The sequence below is a fragment of the Dermacentor variabilis genome, chromosome 7 (genome assembly GCF_050947875.1).
Source record: "Dermacentor variabilis isolate Ectoservices chromosome 7, ASM5094787v1, whole genome shotgun sequence".
In the NCBI taxonomy this organism is placed as follows: domain Eukaryota; kingdom Metazoa; phylum Arthropoda; class Arachnida; order Ixodida; family Ixodidae; genus Dermacentor; species Dermacentor variabilis.
The window spans coordinates 21355660-21377550 of NC_134574.1; the positions used below are offsets into that span (position 1 = coordinate 21355660).

The window sequence follows — 21891 nt, forward strand, 5'->3', positions numbered from 1 at the left end:
GATCAGGCCTAGGATGGATGGATGGATGATTGTGGCTCAACCCTTTGAATCGGGCGGCGGCGGCGCGCGCCACCTAGCCTTTAATGGTTCTATATGCATGCATACCTATGTATCTACTCCTTTACTTTTGCGTTGATATTGTCCACCAATCAGATAGCCTCCGTTTAGTTATTTCTACCTTTTCAAAGTCTATTCTACTTTCACTGTCTTTAAAACCCAAGGCTTTGAGTAGTTCCCCGTTAGAAGTTTAGGCGTAAGCTGCTGACACGCACGTGGTAGTAGCGAAATGCCATACTAAAACGCTGCTGCCACGCACGGAAGTGACGTCAGAGTTATGATGACGTTGTTTAAACAAGTATGACGTGTTCCGGTTTATAGTTTTGCGCGCGCTGCTGGAGCTGCTTCAGCTTTTCAGCTTAGCTAAGACACAATTTTACGGTTTCTTACTGTATTGTGTGCTAGAATGTTGTTCTAGTTGCGCTGGAAGAATCGGATGGTGTTCGAACTTGCGATCACGAGCGACACTTGGACGCAACGCTGGAGCAGCTAGTTTCCTTATGCCTTGCAGCGCGTTTATGGTTGGTAGTGTGGTCTTATGTAGCTCCTGTTACGTTTTTCAGTGCTCTTGTTTGTTGAATTTGCTGTTGTGAATGGGGCACATGTTGGCTTTCAGTATGGCAGAACTTTTTTCTCTTATGGTAAAAACGTTTAAACGCGTTCTAAACTCTTGTCGCTGCAGCCAGAGTGCGGGAAGCCTCGAGCTCGCTTCTTCCCGGCGCCGCCCCGGCTTCGAGGGCCGCCGGGGACCTTCTCCATCGGCGTTGCCGCCGCTGGGAGACGACTCTCAAAAGTTCAGAGTTGGCAGACCGCAGCTCTGGGCCATCCGGCAAGCCGAAGGTGCCGCTCGAGTTCAAGGACTTCGAGCCGCCACCTGACAAAAACTGCCGGACCATTCTCTATTAAAGTTTCTTCTTCATCCTTCGTAGGATTGCTGTTGCATATATTGCCCGAGTAAGTGCTGTTGCAATTTTTTTACGGCAATGTCGCATTTACCTCTACTGTTTCTTGTCTTGCATCTTCATGCTGTTTCCCTGTTTACCTCGGATTTTGGTGGCTAGCGAATCGCGACTTGCTTGTGCACCTGCTCGTTACAGTTCAAAAGGCACATGTTGAGCAACCTGAATGTAAACTATGAAGACAAATATTGCAAAAGGTGGCCCAGCCACTCATAGCTCTACTTTGGTTCAATTTTGTTGTAAAGTTTGACTGTCTTGAAGACCGAGAAATTTTCTTAAATTTCTTCCAGCTACTTTGCTAAGCTGCTATTTAGTATTGCTTCTTATGATGGCGCTGTGCGAGGTACCAGGTTTGCGCAAATGTTCCTCGCAACTTGTTTGTAGACATGACGTAGCTTCATTGCAGGAACCTGCATTTTGTTATACATGTGAAATGCATGCTAATATGACCAGTGTGGGCTTGCAGGTCCATGCATGCCGCTCTCAAGCAAATGCCGTTTCCATTGTATGAATCTTCCTTGGCCTTGCTGCACTTCACAGGGCTTGTTTGGTTAATCCTTTTGTCTGTGCAATAGAATGCTCATAGGTCTTGAGCTTTACCCTGATCCTTTTGTCCAACAAAAAGAAAAACTCTTTAGGCATTGCGTTAGGGAACATATCTGGGTGATAATGTGACAATCTTTGCCTCTATAACCTTTCTTTTCTCCCATCTTCAGTGAAGTTGTCAACCACCTGTCCCTTTGTTCGAACAGAGTGCCATGCATTGACAGAAATTCTCATCACAACAAGAAAATCTCTGAAGGAAATTTTTGAAACTGACTAGGACTTCGTCTTGGGCAAGTTGGTGAAATCTGCGACGCATTTTTTTTTTTGTGCGCAAAAAGATATTTATAGAAGGACGCATGAAAGTGCGAACTACCAACTGACTTAATGATTCAAAGGATGGAAGATAGGGTACAAATTTTGTGCACATGCAAGAGGCGAATGTTGTGACAGTGCTAGTTTGCCTAGTAATGCTACAAATCGGCATTAAACAAGTGCACTTCTGGGGAATTAAGGCAATTGAAGTGCTACTGACATGTGCACCATCTCTCTGATAAAATATTCCTTCGCGAGTTCATGTGCTGTTTTCTTGCTACTTCTGCCCAGGATCACAATGTTGGAAAGCACGGCTCACATGAGCAGGCCTTGCAATGTGCGCTGCACCATCCGGTTTATTTAAATTGTTTGAATGCTCCCTCAAATAGTCATTTAGGCATTGGGCCGTTTGGTCTACATAGAACTTGCCACAGCCGAGAGGTATCTCATAGACCAACCCACAGCACAATGCAAAATGGTTGGCATGATTTTTCATACACCCTTGTCTCGTGGTATGAGAGCCACTAGCAAAATTATTTGCTTTCACGTCGATAAATGTTGTACACTGTTGCACACATTTTTGGCGTGACAGAATGGGTCTTTTTTTTTTTGCATGAGTGCGAACATTCATAGCGATGGAAACACAAAAATTGTTTCAAGTGAGGCACTAGATCACCCAGAGCAACAATCTAAAGAAAACATGTATTTTATGTTAATCTTGATTTATTAAACAATTTTCTCGCCCTAATGTGGCAAAGAGGACATCTTAACCTCTACACGGACAGGCAGAAGAATGACAATTCCATGAGAAATGTCAACATATGAGCATGGAAAGCGTAGTTGCCAGTGATGTGAGGACTGACGACTTAACAAGTACCACAACGTGGAATGGAAAGCGTATGCGTCAGCTCCCGCCTTTTAAAAGGTTGATGCTCTTATTGAACACGCCAATGCCATGCTGTGCCCTGACCAGCTTCAAAGCCGCAAACTGCACTGTTTTGCAGTACGCTGCGACTGCAGCCCACTTGTTGCCTGATGTAGATTCCGGATTCCGGAAATGGGCTGAGAAGGTCTAAGCCGACACGATGGAAGGTCTTGGTAGGGATGTCGAGCGGCTGCAGGTAACCGGTGGGGAGCTGGGAAGGCTTCTTACGTCGTTGGCAAAGTTCACAAGTGGGGACACAACATCGTACGGAACGGGCAAGGCCCGTCCAAAAAATACGGCGACGTACACGGTCATAGGTTCGAGATACGGCAAGGTGTGCTGCCGTTGGTGCGTCGTGAAGCTCTTCTAGAACAGTGGAGCGGAGGTGTTTAGGTATTACAAGTAGAAACTCAGAGCCGTCCAGATGAAGGTTACGGAGGACGAAGAGGCGTAGAGCAGCATCGGCTGGATAATGTTCAAAATGGTCTATGAGTGCTCTGATGTAGCCGTCATGTTGTTGCTCGTTGGCGAAATGAAGCAGCTGTGATACAGAGAATACACAAGAAGCACTGGCAATATTGGAGGAGTCAAAGTTGTCAACAGGTAACGCGACAAGCAGTCAGCGTCTTGGTGCAGGCGGCCAGACTTGTACACCATGGAATATGAAAATTCTTGTAGCCTCAAAGCCCATCGACCAAGCTGGCCTGTAGGGTCTTTTAGTGATGAAAGCTAGCAGAGAGCATGATGGTCAGTGACTACGGAAAAAGGGCGACTGTAAAGGTAAGGACAGATATTCGCAACTGCCCAGACGACAGCAAGGCATTCTCATTCCGTAATGGAATAGTTGTGCTCCGATTGTGCTAGGAGGTGGCTCGCATAAGTAATAACGCGATCCTGTCCACGCTGACGCTGGGCTAAGACGGTACCTACGCCATGACCGCTGGCATCTGTACGCAATTCTGTAGGGGCATCAGGGTCGAAGTGGGCGAGAATGGGTGGTGAGGTTAGAAGAGTGACGAGACGAGAGAAGGCGGCGGCTTCTGAAGTACCCCGCACCTCCACCAGAATGTTACGTGTGAAAAGACAGACGAAAGGGGCTATTTACAGGTTATTTACACTGGAGCCAGGCAGCCAGGCCGACCCTCGCTCGCACTAAGAGCTGCGACGTCATCTTCGTTCTCGTGGTGGCCCGTCTTTTGAGCATTGCTCGATGATATTGTAATAATATTACTGCGAATAGAGCTTTTGTAATTGAGAAACTGAAGTAAATGCAGGACACAATTAGACACTCCCTTAGACATTCAAGTACTAGCCAGATGATGAAGGCACTCCTCATTAAAATTCTGTCACTGGAACTCATCTACTAGTAATAAAAATATCGCTGCATTGCATTATAACATGAAAGAAAATGCTTCTTGTCTAGTTCTATTTGATTTTTAGAAAAAAGAACCTATTGAGGTTACCCTTGAAAGCATCGCCCACGCTTTTGTGTTTCAGTAGTTATTATGTAGTGCTGAGCTGGCTTTTCTGGCTCGCGAAACTTGCACAAACTTCAAGTCGCAGAGAATTTTATGTTCATGTGATGTCGTGGTATGTCTGAACAGTCCATGCCACTTGACCAAGAGCAGCTGCAGTGGTGAATCCAATGTTCTGTATTGGGTCGGTTGCTCCATGGCCGCACGTACGCATTTTTCGTAGAAAACTGTAGCACCATCTGTAGGGCGCTGTTTTACTCACCGATGAAAGCAAAGGGCAGTCGTGGCGTATGCAACGTCGCCACTCCCTGCTCAGGAGCAGGTGATTTCAATTCCTCTCTAGGTATGCGGACCCTTCAGACGCAATTTCCTCGTAAACTAAGTCTTGTTGGCACGAAACAAGCACTGTGAGGTTTATGGAATGCTACTTTAATAGGCCGCATCTATTTATTTATTTCATACATACTGCTAGCCTCCATTTCGAGGCTGTTGCAGGACATGGGAAAATACATTGCATCAAAATATGAATGGCAAACTTATACACTTGTTAATATTGTAGTTTACGAGAAGATGTAGTTGAGCAATACAATAAGAGGGTGTGACCTTCCTGAGTCAGCCCTTAAAGGTTAATGAACAAAAATGCAGAAGCATAAGGCAAACAACAAAAAAAGTACACCAAACCAATTACAAACATATTGCAGTGTCTGTAGGCGATACTTATAAGTTAAGATGCGTACTCAGACCTATTTTTCCAGCATAGGAAGGAAATCGTCAGGTGAACAAATTATATCACTAGGCAATGAATTCTAATCACTGATTGTCTGAGGAAAGAAAAAATACCTGAATGTGTCTGTGTGGAACCTGTATTCAATTAAATGTTTAAGGTGTTTAGTTCTAGTGTTTCGCTGTTCAGAGAAAGATACATATGCACCACTGTGTAATTTGTAGCCCCCATTAAGGAGGTGGAACAGAAACTTGAGGCGTAAGAATTTAGCACGCTTGCAAATAGTACTATAGTCCACTACTACTTAGTAGTCTGCTTTGTATTTTCCTTTAATGTCCCATGAAATGACCATATTAGGGAGCACTCAAACAATTCAAATAAATTTCAAGGTGTGCATCTTGGCATGCTTTGCAAGGCCTGCTAACGTGAACTGTGCTTTTCGTGTGTTATGATCTTGGGCAGTGCATGAGTTCATGGAAGCATACGGTGTTAGGACGATCCTGCATGTGTTAGTAAATGTAAATTATTTTAATTGCATGTAACCTTAGAAGCAGGCTAGTAGCCAATAAACTCTTGTTTGCTAACCCAAGGCATCGAGGCGGTCAAAGTCAGGGTCGTTGACCATTTGCCTGCTCCTAACCCCAATTATTGGCAAATCAGTTCTGTAGAAACCCGCAAGATCAAGGAGGGTACACGAAAAGGAAAATTCTTGAGACCCATATGGGTTTTTAAAAAAAGGCGGTGACTGGTGACACGCGTAGTAGAGGCGAAATGCCATACCAAAACGCTACTGCCATGCACGGAAGTGATGTCACATTTTTGACCACGTGATTGTGACGTTTAAACAAGTATGGCGTGTTCCAGTTAACAATTTTGCTACAGTTTGCGCGCGCTGCTTCCACTTTTGATCTTAGTTAAAACATAAATTTATGGTTCCTTACTGTATTGTGTAGCAAAATATGCTAGTTAGTTGTGCTGGGACAACCGAAATGTGCCTGAGCTTGCGATCATGAGCGACACTTGGGCCCACGCCTAAAGCAACTCATTTCCTTATACCTTGCAGTGCCTGTTATGGTTCATAACGTGGTTTTGTGCAGCTTACTGTTCAGTTTTTCAGTGCTGTTGCTCTTGTTTGCTGAATTTGTTGTAAATGGAGCTCGTGAGTGTCTTCAGCTTGGCGGCACTTTCTTCTCTTATGACAGAAAGGTTTAAAATATTTCTAAACGTTTGTTGCTGTCGCTTACTTGAGTACGTTGATCGTGAAGACTTTTCCTTTTTTTTTCCATCTTTCGTGGGGCTTTGCATAATGTGCGAGTAAGTGAGCTGTCGCAAATTTTTATGGCACTCAATGCAGCGTTTACCTCTACTCTTCGTCTACTGTACGGTTTCCCTAATCACGGATTTCTCGGCTCGATTGTGAATCACGACTTGCTTGAGAACCTGCTAGAAAGCCCAAAGAAAGCTACAGCATCTACATTCTGCGCCTGCTCGCAACACTTCAAAATGCACATGTTGAGAAACCCTAATCTAAACTATGAAAACCAGTATATAGGAACGTGTTCTACTCAGGCTCAATCTTGCTCTCAAATTAAGTTTGTCTTGAAGCCAGAATGCGGTGCAGCTTGTTTCCTAAACTGATATGTATACTAGCATTGTTGTTTCTTACGCTGTTATCTGAGGCACCATGCTTGCACGAACATTCTTCGCAACTTGTATGGAAATACGACGTAGATTCATTGTAGGAATCAAGCTTTGTGTCCTGTCCTTCTCTTGGATTTTATTTTCGCGCTATTCTTGAGCTCGAATCAGGAATTTGTCATTGTAGAACCTGCACTACGTAGGTGTGAAATGTAAAGACACTATACTGGTAGGTGGGTGTACGCAAATGTGTAAGTTTCTAGGCTCATGCCAATCAAGAAAATGCCAATTTTTCATCCCGTGAGTCTTTCTTCACCTTGTGGAATTTCGCAAGCCTTGTTTCAGTCATCCCTTGGTATCCGTTGCAGCAGCTCAGTGTCTATAGTGCCCTGCTGAGCACAAGCTCAGTGGTTTGATTCCCGGCTCTAACAGCCACAGTTTGATGGGGGTGAAACGTAAAAACACTTGCATTTGAGCTTTGGGCGCACTTTAAGGAATCTCCGGTGGTCAAAATAAACTAGAACCTACGATGTAAACCACAGTGAAGTTACATGTCAAAACCTCACAGTTAAAGTAATCTCTTGATCTGTATAACAAAATTCTGATAAGTTTTATCCCTTAGCATGATCCTCTTGTCTAATAAAAACTTTTTAAGGCATTGTGTAAAAATATGTTTTGGATGACTACTGAGTATTTTTTCTCAAATCTTTTTCAGCACCAAACCGAAGAAGTTGTCGATCACTTTGGACTTTTCTCAAACAGGGTGTTGTCCGGTGATTGAATTTCTCTTCACACAAGGACAGATTGTGAAGGAGATTTTGTAAACTATCAGCAGCAGTAGAGAACGAGGCACAAAGAATAAAGGAAATTGATGGACCCAATTTTCTGTTATTTACTATGTTGTGAAGGAAGCAGACAGTGAAGCTGGACAATATGTAGGGGAAATCATAATGTAGAAATAATAAGTAAAGAGGAAGTGAAAGTTGATAGAAAGGCAACTTGCTGAAGGTGGGAGCCGAACCCCCATGCTGTGCATTAAGCATGCCGTGCATTGCCAATTAAGCTACTGATGTGGTCGTCCTCCCATTTACTTGGCTATCTGTGTATGTGTAAGGGGTAGTCCTGGGAGGGTTGGCCAGCACTGCTTCTCTCGGCCATGTCAGGGGATGTGGAACATCTCTAACTGATGATGTCAAATTGTATGACTTCAGGATTAGGCAACTGGACAACAAGCCCTTAAATGCTCCCTCATGGCATCAAGGCAGCCAAAGAAAATACCTTTGACCAGTTGCTTGCTGCAAAGCTGATTTACTATGTGACTCCTGTTCTTAAAAAGGGATGTTCCACATGTGCTGTTGTTGGCTACGAGTGGTCCTGGCTAGCACTACTAGTGCTCTTTTTGTATGTGTACACAAATACCTAAGAAAGTGAACAAGGGAGGGCCCTCATGACAGCTTAACTGGTATAGCACAGTACGTATAATGTGGTTCAGCTCCCACCTTTTCATCCACTTTCATTTCCTTTATTTCTACATTTCAATGAAACACAATTTCCCCTGTGCTTTCTCTGGCTTTGTAGTCTGTTTTTTCATATAGTAAAAAGAAGGCTGCCTCAAGTTCATACAGGCCGCTTCAGTATTTTTGTACAATCCCATAAGAAAAGGCATTTGTTCCCCTCGGCTAAAGAAATACAGAATCCAGGTTTGTGCAATTTATCTGATATGTCCACATTTTGGGACAAAGTCTTCATGGACTATCTGGAAGCAGTGGCGAAGCCAGTGGGTAACAAACTGGGCACAAGCCCTCACTCCCCCCCCCCCCCCCCCCGTGCACACACACACACACACATACAAAATTTCTATCTATATGGGATCTGCCCAGCCCCCTTTCCGTCCGCAGTCATGTTGGTGCAGCCCGTCCACCTGCTCTCCCTATAAAAAAAATTTTGGCTATGCCACTGTGTTGAAATATGTGCCACAGTAGTCATCAATGTTTTAAGAAATTGAGGAAGAAGCTAAACAAGTGAAATGTCAAAGAAAGTTCTCAGGTGTGTTGCTCATGCATGGCAACATGCCAGACTGCATGGCGAAATTTGGTTTGCGATGCACTCTGGCATGTTTGAAACATGCGTGCCAACTGCACGCTAGCCTAGCCTGATCACTACTGCTGTGCACAATTAGTCATGCTTTTGACATCAATTAAACAGTAATCTGATTTAGAGAAAAGCATGCTTCTGCATACTTTTGCCCTTTCACTTGCTGGCTCTGCTGGTTGTTGCCAAGCTGGATGATCGTGTAGCTGGTGGATCGGCATTCCTGACCCCTTCAACTTGAGCACAAGCCTCAGGTATCTCCTTTTCTTTTGCACAACCTATACCTTGCAGCAGTTGTTGCAGTTCATAGTGTACGTCTGTGCAACTTGCACTCTACATTCCAGTTTTGTACTTTATGTTTTGTTTGGTTTGCTGTTGGTTAGCCCTCATTAGTCCTACCACACATCTACTGTTCTGAACCATGTTCACGATATTTAACTATATAAGGAACTTCCTTGTTACTTGATTTGTCTTTTACATATGAGAATTGGATCAGAACTACCCTACTTTGTTCATACATGGTCAATCACACTTGTGTCTTGTTGGTTAGCAGCTCCACAGTGAAGCATGTCCAATAGTGTACCTTATGTGATTTGGATGTGTGGACAAAAGCACAGGTGCACACCTCGCATTTAGCCAGATATTTTATCAGGTGCTGTATTTTCCAACCACTTATTTAATTTACTAGTTTTACCTTTCATCTAAGTGCGGATGCTACTGAACTGCTATCACTGGGGCTGGCAATATTATATATAATATATGCTACCTTTGCAACTTGGTCCCTGTTAAAGCTTGAAGAAAAATAATCCTATAATACAAGCAGTCACATAATGTACCCCTGGAAAAAGATGGTTCATTTGCAAAACCTACTCGACATAATTTATTAATAAAAAGAAATGGGGTGAGACAGATGGAATGCCCTTCCTGAAATTATAAAAGGCAAAGTAGACTGGTCTCATTTTTTTCTACACCACCACAGCTGTGGTGCATGCTGGTAATTGCACTACAGCTGAGTTGCGAACAGAGAGCATATAAAATGTGAAATCCACCGAGTCTTTTTGATCATAGGCAACAGTTTTTTTCGTTGAAGCATTGTGACATTATAGTAAAGGAATAAACTGTTGCGTCCCTGTATGCTGCAATGAAATGCAAAGGAACAAAATTCTCTAAGTCTTTATTTCTTTCAAAAAGACAACAGCTTGCCACAGGAACACATGTTTAAGGACTATAGCAAATTAGCCTGACAGAAAAGCAAGTAAAATTTTTTTGTTGGTTTGATTTCGTGAAAATCTGCTGTGGCTGCTAGTGCAGCTTGTAAAACTTAGGCAAATGGAACGTGGCAATCGTGCATTTTCACCACAATGGACACGACGATGCTGTGAAAGGCACAAAGATGTGAACAAATGAAAGGATCAGTCATGTGCAGTGAAGTCTTAGAAGTAAGAGAGGCTTTGAAGACATGCAGCAATACCAGATAAATATAACAGACAAATGAGCATTCAGTATGAAGTGCTGCTCACACGGCCAGGCTTGGCCATTGTAAACAAGAACAAACATGCATTGCTCGGTCTGTATACCTGCGCTCATCTGCTATACAATAGTCCTAGCCACATCCCTGACCATCAAAAATCTACCCATTCATTTAGATGGTTAGATAACATTGCTTTCTTGAACTCCTGGCATTGTTGATAGACAGCACTTTAACTGCAGGGCTACAGTTGCGTATTAGTGAATGCGTCTTGTGACATAAGCAAATTGTAACCACTCGGGCTCAACAAAGAATTAACCTCACGCTCATATATTCAAGAAAAAAAAACAGTTCACCCAAGCATTTCTATACTTTCTGCAGGAAAAGAAAAATGCAATAGAAAGCATAACCAACGCTTCACAACCTTGCATTCAACTGGTCACTTTTAAGCATTATTGCTCATCTTTAAGGTCCTTTAATGAATCAAGAAAACGTGCCAACAAGCACCTTGTAACAAAAATCGTGCAACCCAACTTTGTTGCTTCGTACAACTATTAGAGTGCTTGAAAACAGCAAGTCAAATAAGCCATAAAGCTTACCATTTAAGAAAATCCTTTGCTGGGCTAGTTGGTTCATTATCAGTCTAATAGCGGAAAGTGCAAACTTCAAACGGGACAGAAAGAGAGTCCTGTGTCTGTCTCTCTATCCATCTCGTTTGAAGTTTCTGCTTTCCTTATTCCATTCAAAGCTTACTGCTTCCAAGTTCCTCATAGTGTATGTGATATTAACCATTGCAAAAGCATTTTCTTCAAGCAAATAAACATCATTAAGTAAATTTCAATGCATGTCCTTATATTTAAACATGCATGCAGATTATATCCTTGGTCGAGTCACTGCTGAAATGTAAACACATGACCACCACCATTTATATGCAAGGTGTCGTAATTTGGGATTGTCAAGCTTGGATATTAATGCAAAACGTCATTGGAGAGCAACTTTTTTTTTCTTCCTTTATATACTTCCTTGAGTATTTTCTGCCGCAAACAGAAAAGAATCTGCTTCACATAGCTGGTGCATGTTAACAGATGCAAGCTTTGAAACACATGCCATTCACATTGAGATAATGAACTTTCACGTCTCCAGCCCCTCAACTTGGCCAGAAGTGTAGTCGCTGAATATGCACTCTGACCACCACCACTGCTTCCACAAAACTCATGTTGGTGAATATGCAAACTCTATAACTATTACGCAGTGCCTTCCCACCGTGTTCCAAATTCTCCTAAGAACTACAAGTAACATGGCAGGAAAAAAGCATGCATCTGCGTGCTAGGCATGGTGAGATTGGTCTATTAGGTGCTAAATTGCAGCAAATCCATTGCCTTTGTTGCAATACACTATAAGCAAAGCTTTCCTGAATCATTACATTTACATACTATGCAAAGAGATACATGATCTCTGCACTTGTTTTTTATTTCTATACCATCTGCTTTAAATGCAAATGAAAGGTCTCATATGGCGTTATGGTATGCAACGACGACTTGCAGCTGAATGCATCATTTTGCAACTGGTGACAAAAGCATTGTGAGCAGTGGTATATGTACGTAGAAGTATGGCTTTTAGAAAATTTAGCAACGTTGAGTCGGGTATTGCTAAAAAAAAGTTTGTGAAACTGTTTTGAAGGTGTTAAGACACAGCAGTGCATGTCACAAAGATGCATGCATGTCTATGGCATTTGCACTGCCTTGCAGCATTGTTAGACATCATATACTACAAGCATAGCCTCCCATACACTTTTGTCAGGATTATATTGGTTATGCTGGGCACCTCGTAAATTTTTCACAGTCATGCTAAGAAATTTACTACTGCACCCAAGACCCAAACAGAGTTTCCTTTGTCTGTATCTGACCATAACCTTCGAAATCTTGTAGTGAAAGGACACCAGGATGGCAGATGCTTAGAGGAAGTTTATTCAACGGAGTTCCTGAAGGAGGCAAAATTGTCAACCTTAACACTGCTCAAAGAAATCACTGATGTAAAAAGTTTTGCATTGCTGTTCCATGTTTCCTATTATTTGTATGTGGTACCTGAAGGTAAAATATTAATAAAGCTCTTGAAGGGAACAGTGCTAAAAACAGGACAATGAGAGGAGATCCAACACTGTGCTGACTAGAACCAATATTTATTGCATGTTGATATCAATATATACTAGATGTACAATTGGGTGCAGAAAAAAACAGATGATGACGTACAATATGATTGTTAAGAGAACGAAATCACAGGCTGAATAGATGCATGATTTTACAGCTGTGTAGCGATAGTGGAGGCATGCCGACACAATTTTCAGAATATTTATGGATGCCAATAATGTCTTCAAAAGTTTTCCATAAGCTTTGTTCAGGGTGCTTGCCTAAAACTATGCACTGAGAAAGCGTGACTTTACGCTACTGCAATAAGGCATACATGTATGCTTCTACTTCTTTGCAATGCCTCCATGACCACTATTGTCTCTTGAACCAAATATGTACTTTTCAAAGGTCATACAGAGAGGTTGGCTACGGTCTCAAATGTCTTATTGGATGAGATCCATCATGGAATATTGTGGTCAAGTGTATCCCTTATTCTATTTGATAGTGAATATCTTGTACAATACTGAGACTAAAGAAATGGGTCTGTAGTTCTTCCAATTCTTAAACACCTCCATTCTTGTAATTATGCTCGCATTCTTTAAAGTCTGGTATGCTTAGCGTTGTTAGGCATTGTGAATAAAGGACTGCAAGATTCCAGTGCAATATCTCCTCCATGTTTTATCAAATCAACTGTTATTTCATCTTCTCCTGCCACATTTTCCTTGGACTTATCTTGCGAAGCCCTTCAAACCTGATCAATAGTTACACATTGAACGTCCATTTCCTGTTCGCTACTACATCCAATCATGGTTACATGGCTGTTATGGGTACGGTACCCCTTTCAGTCACGGTGTCTCCATATGAAGATACGACTTTCTATGTTGCGTTTTTCATCAAAAAGCGAAGGAGTGACACTGCACACTGGTGGGGATAATATGGGAAGCATACATAAATGCAATGAACGCCATCTGATGAAGCGACGAAACACTACTAGAGAAAAAGATGTTTGAAGACGGACGACTCCATGTTTTACGGAAGCTCTGGTTTGTCGCTGCTCAAATTTCTCTTTTGCAGCAGCCTCAAACATTCAGAACGGTTAAAAACCCTGTTTTATGTGAAGAAAGAGCTACTTTTAAAGAAAAACAGTTGCACAATACTCATAGTTCTATTACTGAATAGTTTTGATCCTGTTTTCATCCGAGTCTCCATTCGGAGACACTGTGACTCACTCAATCTTTTTTACCACGCCGGCGAACCATAGCCACTGTGCGAAAACTTAAAACCACCGACACTTTTTGGACTTCTTGGGCAATCTAGTTCACCGTCGAAGAATTAAACTGTGTTTTTCAGTGTTCCTTTTAGTTTTAAGTGGTGGCATTTTTTAAATGCACAAATCGTCGTACGCACTGTTTCGTCATGAAGGTGGTAAATGCTCACATTTCCGGACCATGAAACGAACAACGTCAGTCTGGCAATTATGTCGCTTCCTCGAATGGTTGTCCAGATACGAGAGATTCCTAGTTTGGTCCCAGAACAACAGAATTTTGTTTGGGCGAAGTTGACCTGCAGAAGCAGTACAGACTGTTTTCTGTTTTTGTATTTGAGAATTTTGTCTGTGCTGCAATTTAGCATTTTCTTTTAATGTCCAACCTGAATAGCTCATTTTGAGTCACCATCCTTGCTCTAAACATGATGCGATTGTGTGAGGTAGGATGCAAAGGACCACTGGCCCCAGCAAGTCCAGTTGCCGTTTCCTTAGCAAAGCAAGTATGAGAAGTGTGTGGTAGAAACCGGGGCCACTGCCGGAAATGCGATGTTTTTCTGTGCATCGCAGCTCAGGATCACCTCTTCAAATATCACAACCTGTCAACCAGTCAATGCACCACTCGCACAACCCTGAATAGATAATGCCCCTTCTTCCTTTAAAGTGGCATAGTGAACTTGCGATAGAAAGTATTGAGTCACGATGTCTCCATATGAGGACGCGATTGACTTTGCAAAATAATATTCCTAGAGAGGGGAATTTTTTTTTTCGAACTCTGGACACCTGAAACATTCATACCTGCAAGCTCGAAAAATGTCCTGGCAGAATACCATCATTCGTGACTGAAGGGGGTACAGTTCAGTATAGTAGCCATGAAAATGGCTACAAATGCTAAGTTTGTGTTAACAATGACATTTTGTAAATACCAAATAAGGTTATCTCCTCAAAATAAGCCAACATAACGCAAATAATTTCCATCTTATTTCATGCCTGGAACTTCTTGTAAACTTTCATTATATATATACTCACAAAAGTGACCTGTTCATCTGTAGCAGTTGCTGGCCTTATGAAGACAAGTCCCTTTGTCAAAACGATGGCTTCAGCGAGAATCCTTGTTCAATTACCATGTATCTATTCTTGTCTAGGTAGCACTTTAGAGACAGAACAATTGCTATGGCCACGTCCCCACCCCATTCACAAGTTGTTACCATGTAAATCTACTAAACCTTGTGTTGAACTCAAACATTTTTTCAATAAACAGATTTAAGTTCTGCACTCCCTCTTACCAGGTAAAATTTTTAATTAACATGCAGCACCATCCATAAATAGGTTTCAGCCTATTTTTTAATAGTACCACATTTAAAATGTGTAGCACACCTGCAAACACCAATGGCCAATGACAAAGTTGGGTAAAATATTGCATACTAAAAATAATGAAATTATTGTGGGAATTATCACGCTTCCAAGTTCTTTGTGCACACAAAAGAAGCTATCTGTTGTCAAGTTACACAGTATCGTAGTACTATGCATGCAAAGTGCAGCAAAACTGGGTAGTTTCCATTTCTTCATAAGGTAACCTTAAAATACATCACAGTTGCTGATACTGAGCTTTGTGGCCACAGAGGTGATGCACTCAGACTCGCAAAGCTGGTGCACAGTAGCATAGAAACAGAAACCTACATGGGTGTTCTGACAGCACCTACAAAGATGGAGAAGTTGCTTGGGCTGCATGACCAAATGGCATTGTCTGACTTCACAAAAAGTGATGTAACAGCCCCTCCTATTTTTTTTATCTCCCTCCCTCAATGGAGATTAAAATAATTTAATAGTGTCATTTCAGAAAAGAAGTAGGGGTGCTCAAATAATGAAATTTTCTTACTGCATCTACATATGTTTGAGGAAAGCAACCTCCAAATACTGAATCAAATTTAGAATTTCTAAAGTTGCTGAAATATAAAGTAAGTGTAGAGTGCTAGTTGTAAAAAATGAAGTGTGTTGGCATTATTTACTTGGCTTGTTTACAGGCACATATAAATGCATATTATGCTGTTTGCAAAATAGATGTCCAGTCAACTGAGGAGCGCATAAATGAGAAACAACTACTTTTAGTTATCGTGGTATGCCATGGCAATGACAGTAATGAAAAAAAGAAATTTGGAATAGCACATCTGGAGCCATGGAAAATGTTGAGTTTGTTCAAGGAGAAAAGTGTAATACTAAAGCACTGCACATTGTTTTAAAATGATTGATACATCATGCAAGTGGCCAAATAATAAATTGTTTTGCCAAAATCAAACACCTCTGACCCCTGTGTTTGCTCAAGAACTAGCGCTCATGTATAGCAACCACAGCTTCCCTTCAGCAGACTTATTCAGAATAGTCCTCAGTTCCTACCCCTTCTCTTCTTTGAGGCCACAATAAATGTTATTCTTTACATAATCAAAATAAATTATTATTCCACAATTTTTAATAATCAATTCATAAATCAAATACAAATCAAACAGCAAATACTATTCAATTCAATATTTGTGATCTGAAACATCCACACACCACTAAAAACAAGGGGACACTGCTTCTGCAAAAGTGTGCTCCAACTCATCTTAATTCTTTTACACTCTAAGAAAATGACTCCTTACGGATTGCATAAGCATGAAGCAATTCAGATGTTCACTCACAGAGATTCATTCAAAATATTTTTCTGGCATTTGGAATAACATTCCAACTGAAAGGTTTTGCTTGCCTGCTACATTAAATTTTTTTCACTCATTTCGCTTTACTTTTGAAGACCACAAACACAGAAGTGGCAAGATAACCTCTGGTAGTTCTAACAAAATTAAGAAAAGTAATGAGAACTACCATCCAAGTGCTTAGTATGTGGATAGTCTATTCAATCTATAAATGTCTGAACTCATGACCATTTCTAAAAAGCTGCATATATTAACCAACAACACATTTCAGTTCTACAAAAGTTCAGTGACTGCAACCTTTATCACTGCCTCCCATAAGTGGCCAGCTGTGTAAAAACAATGACCACAAACCTTTCCCCAAGAAATCCTTTACTGAAAACAATGTAATAGTCAATTTATGCAAACTACTGTTGCTTATTCAATTAGTTATGCACAACAATCTAGGAGAGAAGGGCAGAGTTCTTAAATTAAAAGAAGCATTGCTTTTCATCATGACAATGCCAGATCCCACAATATCTGAGGGAAGATAGCTTGTGCTTGAGTGGGATGTGTTGCTTGACAGTCCCTCCCTCCTCACATACGGTACCCTTAGACCACTTCGTCAACATGAAAAATTTCTCAACATCTGAGGACATTTAAGTGGATTTATATGTTTCTTCCAGTAAACTTCTCCAAGATTTATCAAAAAAGGAATTGTGCAGTTGCTAAGCAAGTGGCAAAGAATGCAAGAAATGAATATCACCATACATTTGAATAATCTGTTAAGTGTGGTTTTATGCATCGCAATTTCCAAGGTTATGCTATATTTTGTTTTAAAATATAACCATTAATATTATATATAGTATAATATTAATATTAGTTATATAACTAATAAAAGATAAGCAGGGTATCATCAAATATCATCAAAAATCTCGAAGATATAGTAAAAGCAGCGGAAGAATTCTATACTGACCTGTACAATACCCAGAGGAGTCAGGATACCTCAATTAGAAACAGTAATGAACAGGATACAGGAACTCCTCCTATAACTAGCGATGAGGTCAGAAGGGCCTTGCAAGACATGAAACGAGGAAGAGTGGCAGGAGAAGATGGAATAACAGTCTATTTAATCAAACATGGAGGAGACGTAATGCTTGAAAAACTGGCGGCTCTTTATACGAAGTGTCTATCGATCGCAAGGGTCCCAGAAAACTGGAAGAATGCAAGCATTATACTAATCCACAAAAAGGGAGACATTAAAACCCTGAAAAATTATAGGCCCATTAGCTTACTCCCAGTATTATATAAAATATTCACCAAAATTATCTCCAATAGAATAAGGGAAACACTGGACTTCATTCAACTAAGGTAACAGGCTGGCTTCAGGAAGGAATACTCTACAATGGATCACATCCGTGTCATTAATCAGGTAATCGAGAAATCCACAGAGTACAGTAAGCCTCTCTATATGGCTTTCATAGATTACGAAAAGGCATTTGATTCACTAGAGATACCAGCAGTCATAGATGCACTACGCAATCAAGGAGTACAGACCGCTTATGTACCTGGGAAAATTCAGAGATTCCAGAGCTACCTTAATTCTACACATGTAGGAAGATACCTATAAAGAACGGGGTCAGACAGGGAGACACAATCTCTCCAATGCTATTCACTGCATGCTTAGAAGAAGTATTCAAGCTATTAAACTGGGAAGGCTTAGGAGTAAAGAACGATGACGAATATCTCAGCTACCTTCGGTTTGCCGATGACATTGCTCTATTCAGCAACAATGCAGACGAGTTACAACAAATGATTGAGGACCTTAACAGAGAGTGTAAGAGTGGGGTTGAAGATTAATGTGCAGAAGACAAAGATAATGATAAATAGCCGGGCAAAGGAACAAGAGTTCAGGATCGCCATTTGTCCTCTACAGTCTGTGAAGGAGTACGTTTACCTAGGTCAATTAATCACAGGGAACCCTGACCATGAAAAGGAAATTCACAGAAGAATAAAAATGGGTTGGATCACATACGGCAGACATCGTGAGCTCCTGACTGGGAGCTTACCATTGTCATTGAAAGAAAGGCGTACAATCAGCGCATTTTACCGGTGCTGACATGTGGGGCAGAAACTTGGACACTGACAAAGAAGCTTGATTGGGAAAAAAGTTAAGGACCATGCAAAGAATGATAGAACGAAGAATGTTAGGCGTAACGTTAAAAGGGAGAAAGAAGGAGAGCGGTTTGGATCAGAGAGCAAACGGCTGATATTCTAATCGACATTAAGAGAAAGAAATGGAGCTGGGCAGGCCATGCAATGCATAGGTTAGATAACCGGTGGACCATTAGGGTTACAAAATGGGTACCAAGAGAAGAAAAACGCAATCGAGGACGACAAAAGACTAGGTGAAGCGATGAAATTAGGAAATTTGCGGGCGCTAGTTGAAATCGGTTGGCGCAGGACAGGGGTAATTGGAGATCACAGGGAGAGGCCTTCGTCCTGCAGTGGACATAAAACAGGTTGATGATGACGATGTTGATTTTAAAGATGCAGTATTTAAGGCAGATACACGTCTCTAAATGTATCTTTAAATTATTCTCCTGGTCTTTTAACTAATTTGCTAATTTGAGAGGCCCAATATTCTTACTTCCTATGCTCAAACAGTGGTACATTCACACATGCGTTGACAACCCTCACTGCAGCATATTTGCCACATTAAGGTACACACAAAAATATTGCACAAAAGTATTGGTGAAGCAGGCTTCAAGCACTCCGGCAACATGCAAAAATAAGTAATAGCTTGGGTCCAAATAGAACCCATATCAGATATTAAGCTGATAAGAACAGACACTGCACTTTGACCCTTGCTGGCCATGTCTACGTTTGCACCACCCTCTCTTTGTGGGCATTCCAAATCTACAAAATGTAACCAGTGAGTTTGAAAGGCATATCTGCTTGGGAACAAATTCTGAGGATGGCACCAGTTTCGAGATATGTGGCATCAAACTTGCCGTAAAAATTCACTTTTGTTCCACTTACTTATAAAAACTGTTCTATGCATTGACGCACGAAGGTAACTGGAACATCAATGCATTTCATTGGACATTTGAAAATTCATATCTCGAAACTGGGCTAGTCCTGATAATGTGTTCCAAGTGGATACGCATTGCAATCTCACCAGCTACAATTTGTCAATTGAAATGGGTGCCATAAAGTAACAAACAAGAAGTTAATTAGAATAAAGTTAATTATTCAGTCAGGCATTCTTATTTCTTGTAGAAGTAATGCCCACTTTATCAAGTAGTTTAGATCAAGGGTTAGAATTGTGCTATCTACCACATGAAATTTTAAAAAAAATTGGTGCAGCTAAAAAAGAACACCCTGTATACGTAGTGTTAAGTTTTCTATAATATGCACACGTTGACACACACACTCATCCTGTGTGCTTCTGCTATGTCTGTTTCACGTTATGAGAAATAGGAGATTTGAGTCAAATTATAATTTTTGCAGGCCAAGCTACATAGCAGCAGTGGACGTCAGAATTTGTGGAATAATTGCCAATAGGTTAAATAATTATCAAAGTTTTGCAAAGTCTTCCAGTTAATATGTTTATGTGCTGACAGAAAATGGTGTAATGAAAACTGCTCATTGGAAGAGCAATGTATTTTGTTTCAAATTTTGAGCTTATTTCAAGAAAGTAGTGTGTTTAATAAGGCACAGAAGTTCCAGCAATGTTGGGCGCGTCCGCTTGGTTTGCTTCTTGCCGAGCACTGCTACCTATACAAGTTTATGTTATGATCACTAATTCTATTGCATCTATTGGGATCTATAAAGCAGTTTATTTGTCCAATACAAGTTCATATCACTGCTTGTATCACTATCACACATTTTATTTGTGTTATAGAACATTGTACTGCCCTGGCACAGCACCGGCAAGAATATTTATAGGACCTGTACACTTGGCCATATGGGACTTGTAGGTTTTCCTATTGGATTTCATATGAGACCAATAGAGATCTTTATTGGAAGATTGTCTAGGGTTTGTAAAGTAGGGATAGATTCATTATTTTTTGCTGGAGGTACTAATTGACACATTGTATTATAAGCAGTTGCAATAAAGCATTGAAAGTTTCACAGTGACTCTATGACACATTGCATGCCTGGAGAGCTACAGGGACTGTGGAATCAACAAACAAGTGATTATTAACATCAAGACTATGCCAGGATTCAACATCTGACTAATGTCCCAATGACATCTAAAGAAAGGCCTAGTTGGTGCATCCATAGAACATCTTTTGGTGTTTCACATGGAGCACCTTTCAGGATCATTTGTGGAGATCCTTAGGATGGAGATCCAAGAGAACAGGCTGGCTTCAGGAAGGGATATTCTACAATGGATCACATCCATGCCATCCATCAGGTAATAAAGAAATCTGCAAAGTATAATCAACCCCTGTAGATGGCTTTCATAGATTATGAAAAGGCATTTGATTCGCTAGAGACACCAGCAGTCATAGAGACATTATGTAATCAAGAAGTACAGAAGGCATATGTGAATATCTTGGGAAATATCTACAAATATTCAACAGCTACCTTCGTTCTCCAGAAGAAAAGTAGAAAGTTACCTATCAAGAAAGGGGTCAGGCAAGGAGATGCAATATCTCCAGTGCTATTCACTGCATGGTTAGAAGAAGTATTCAAGCTATTAGACTAGGAAGGCTTAGGAGTGAGGATCAACAGCAAATATCTCGGCAAACTTTCCCTTGCAGAAGACATTGTCCTGTTCAGCAACACCGCAGATGAATTACAACCAATGATTGAAGACATAACCAAGAAAGTGTAAGAGTGGGGTTGAAGATTAATCGGTAGAAGACAGGTTGGGTTCAACAGCCTGGCAAGGGAACAAGAATTCATGATCGCCAGTAAGCCTCTGGAGTTTGTACAGGAGTACGTTTATCCAGGTCAATTACTCACAGGCGACCCTGATCATGAGAAGGAAATTTACAGAATAAAAATGGGTTGGAGTGCATACAGCAGGCATTACCAAACCCTGACTGGGAGCTTACTACTTCCATTGAAAAGTGTACAATCATTGCATTGTATTGGTGCTAACATATGGGACAAACTTTGAGGTTAAAGAGAAGCTCTAGAACAACTTACGCACCATGAAAAGAGAGGTGGAATGAAAAATGTTAGGCATAACGTTAAGAGATTGGAAGAGAGAGGTCGGGATCAGACAGCAAAGGGGGATAGCCAATATTTTAGTTCGCATTCAGAGAAAGCAATGGAGCTGGGCCGGCCATGTAATACATAGAGTAGGTAACCAGTGGAGCATTAGAGTTACTGATTGGATGCCAAGGGCAGTGAAGCACAGTTGAGGACAGCATAAAACTAGGCGGGGTGATGAAATAAGGAAATTGACAAGCGCAAATTGGAATCAGCGAACGCAAGATAGGGGTAATTGGAGGTTGGTGCGAGAGGCCTTCGTCGTGCAGTGTACATAAAAATAGGCTGATGATCAATATGAAAATGATCTGTTGAGCCTGGTTACTACATAAAAAGCCCACTGTAAGGTTCTAAATACAATCAAATTACAAACATCAAGCAATTAAAATTTTATAGGACAGGCATTGGTGTATG

General features: G+C 41.1%; 1 long non-coding RNA gene and 1 pseudogene across 3 annotated transcripts; one reads left to right on the forward strand and one right to left on the reverse strand.

Annotated features, from left to right (window-relative positions):
- Window positions 1-262: 262 nt before the first annotated feature.
- LOC142587367 (uncharacterized) lies at window positions 263-7512 on the forward strand. Of its 3 annotated transcripts, XR_012829500.1 has the most exons (3): window positions 263-578; window positions 740-1856; window positions 7352-7512. It is a non-coding gene; the product is annotated as an uncharacterized LOC142587367 (long non-coding RNA). The 3 variants fall into 3 exon arrangements; XR_012829499.1 differs by lacking the exon at window positions 263-578 and having other exon boundaries at window positions 585-1856; XR_012829501.1 differs by lacking the exon at window positions 263-578 and having other exon boundaries at window positions 585-1852.
- An 11434-nt stretch (window positions 7513-18946) lies between these two features.
- LOC142589105 (U2 spliceosomal RNA) lies at window positions 18947-19126 on the reverse strand (annotated as a pseudogene).
- Between the last annotated feature and the right edge of the window lie 2765 nt (window positions 19127-21891).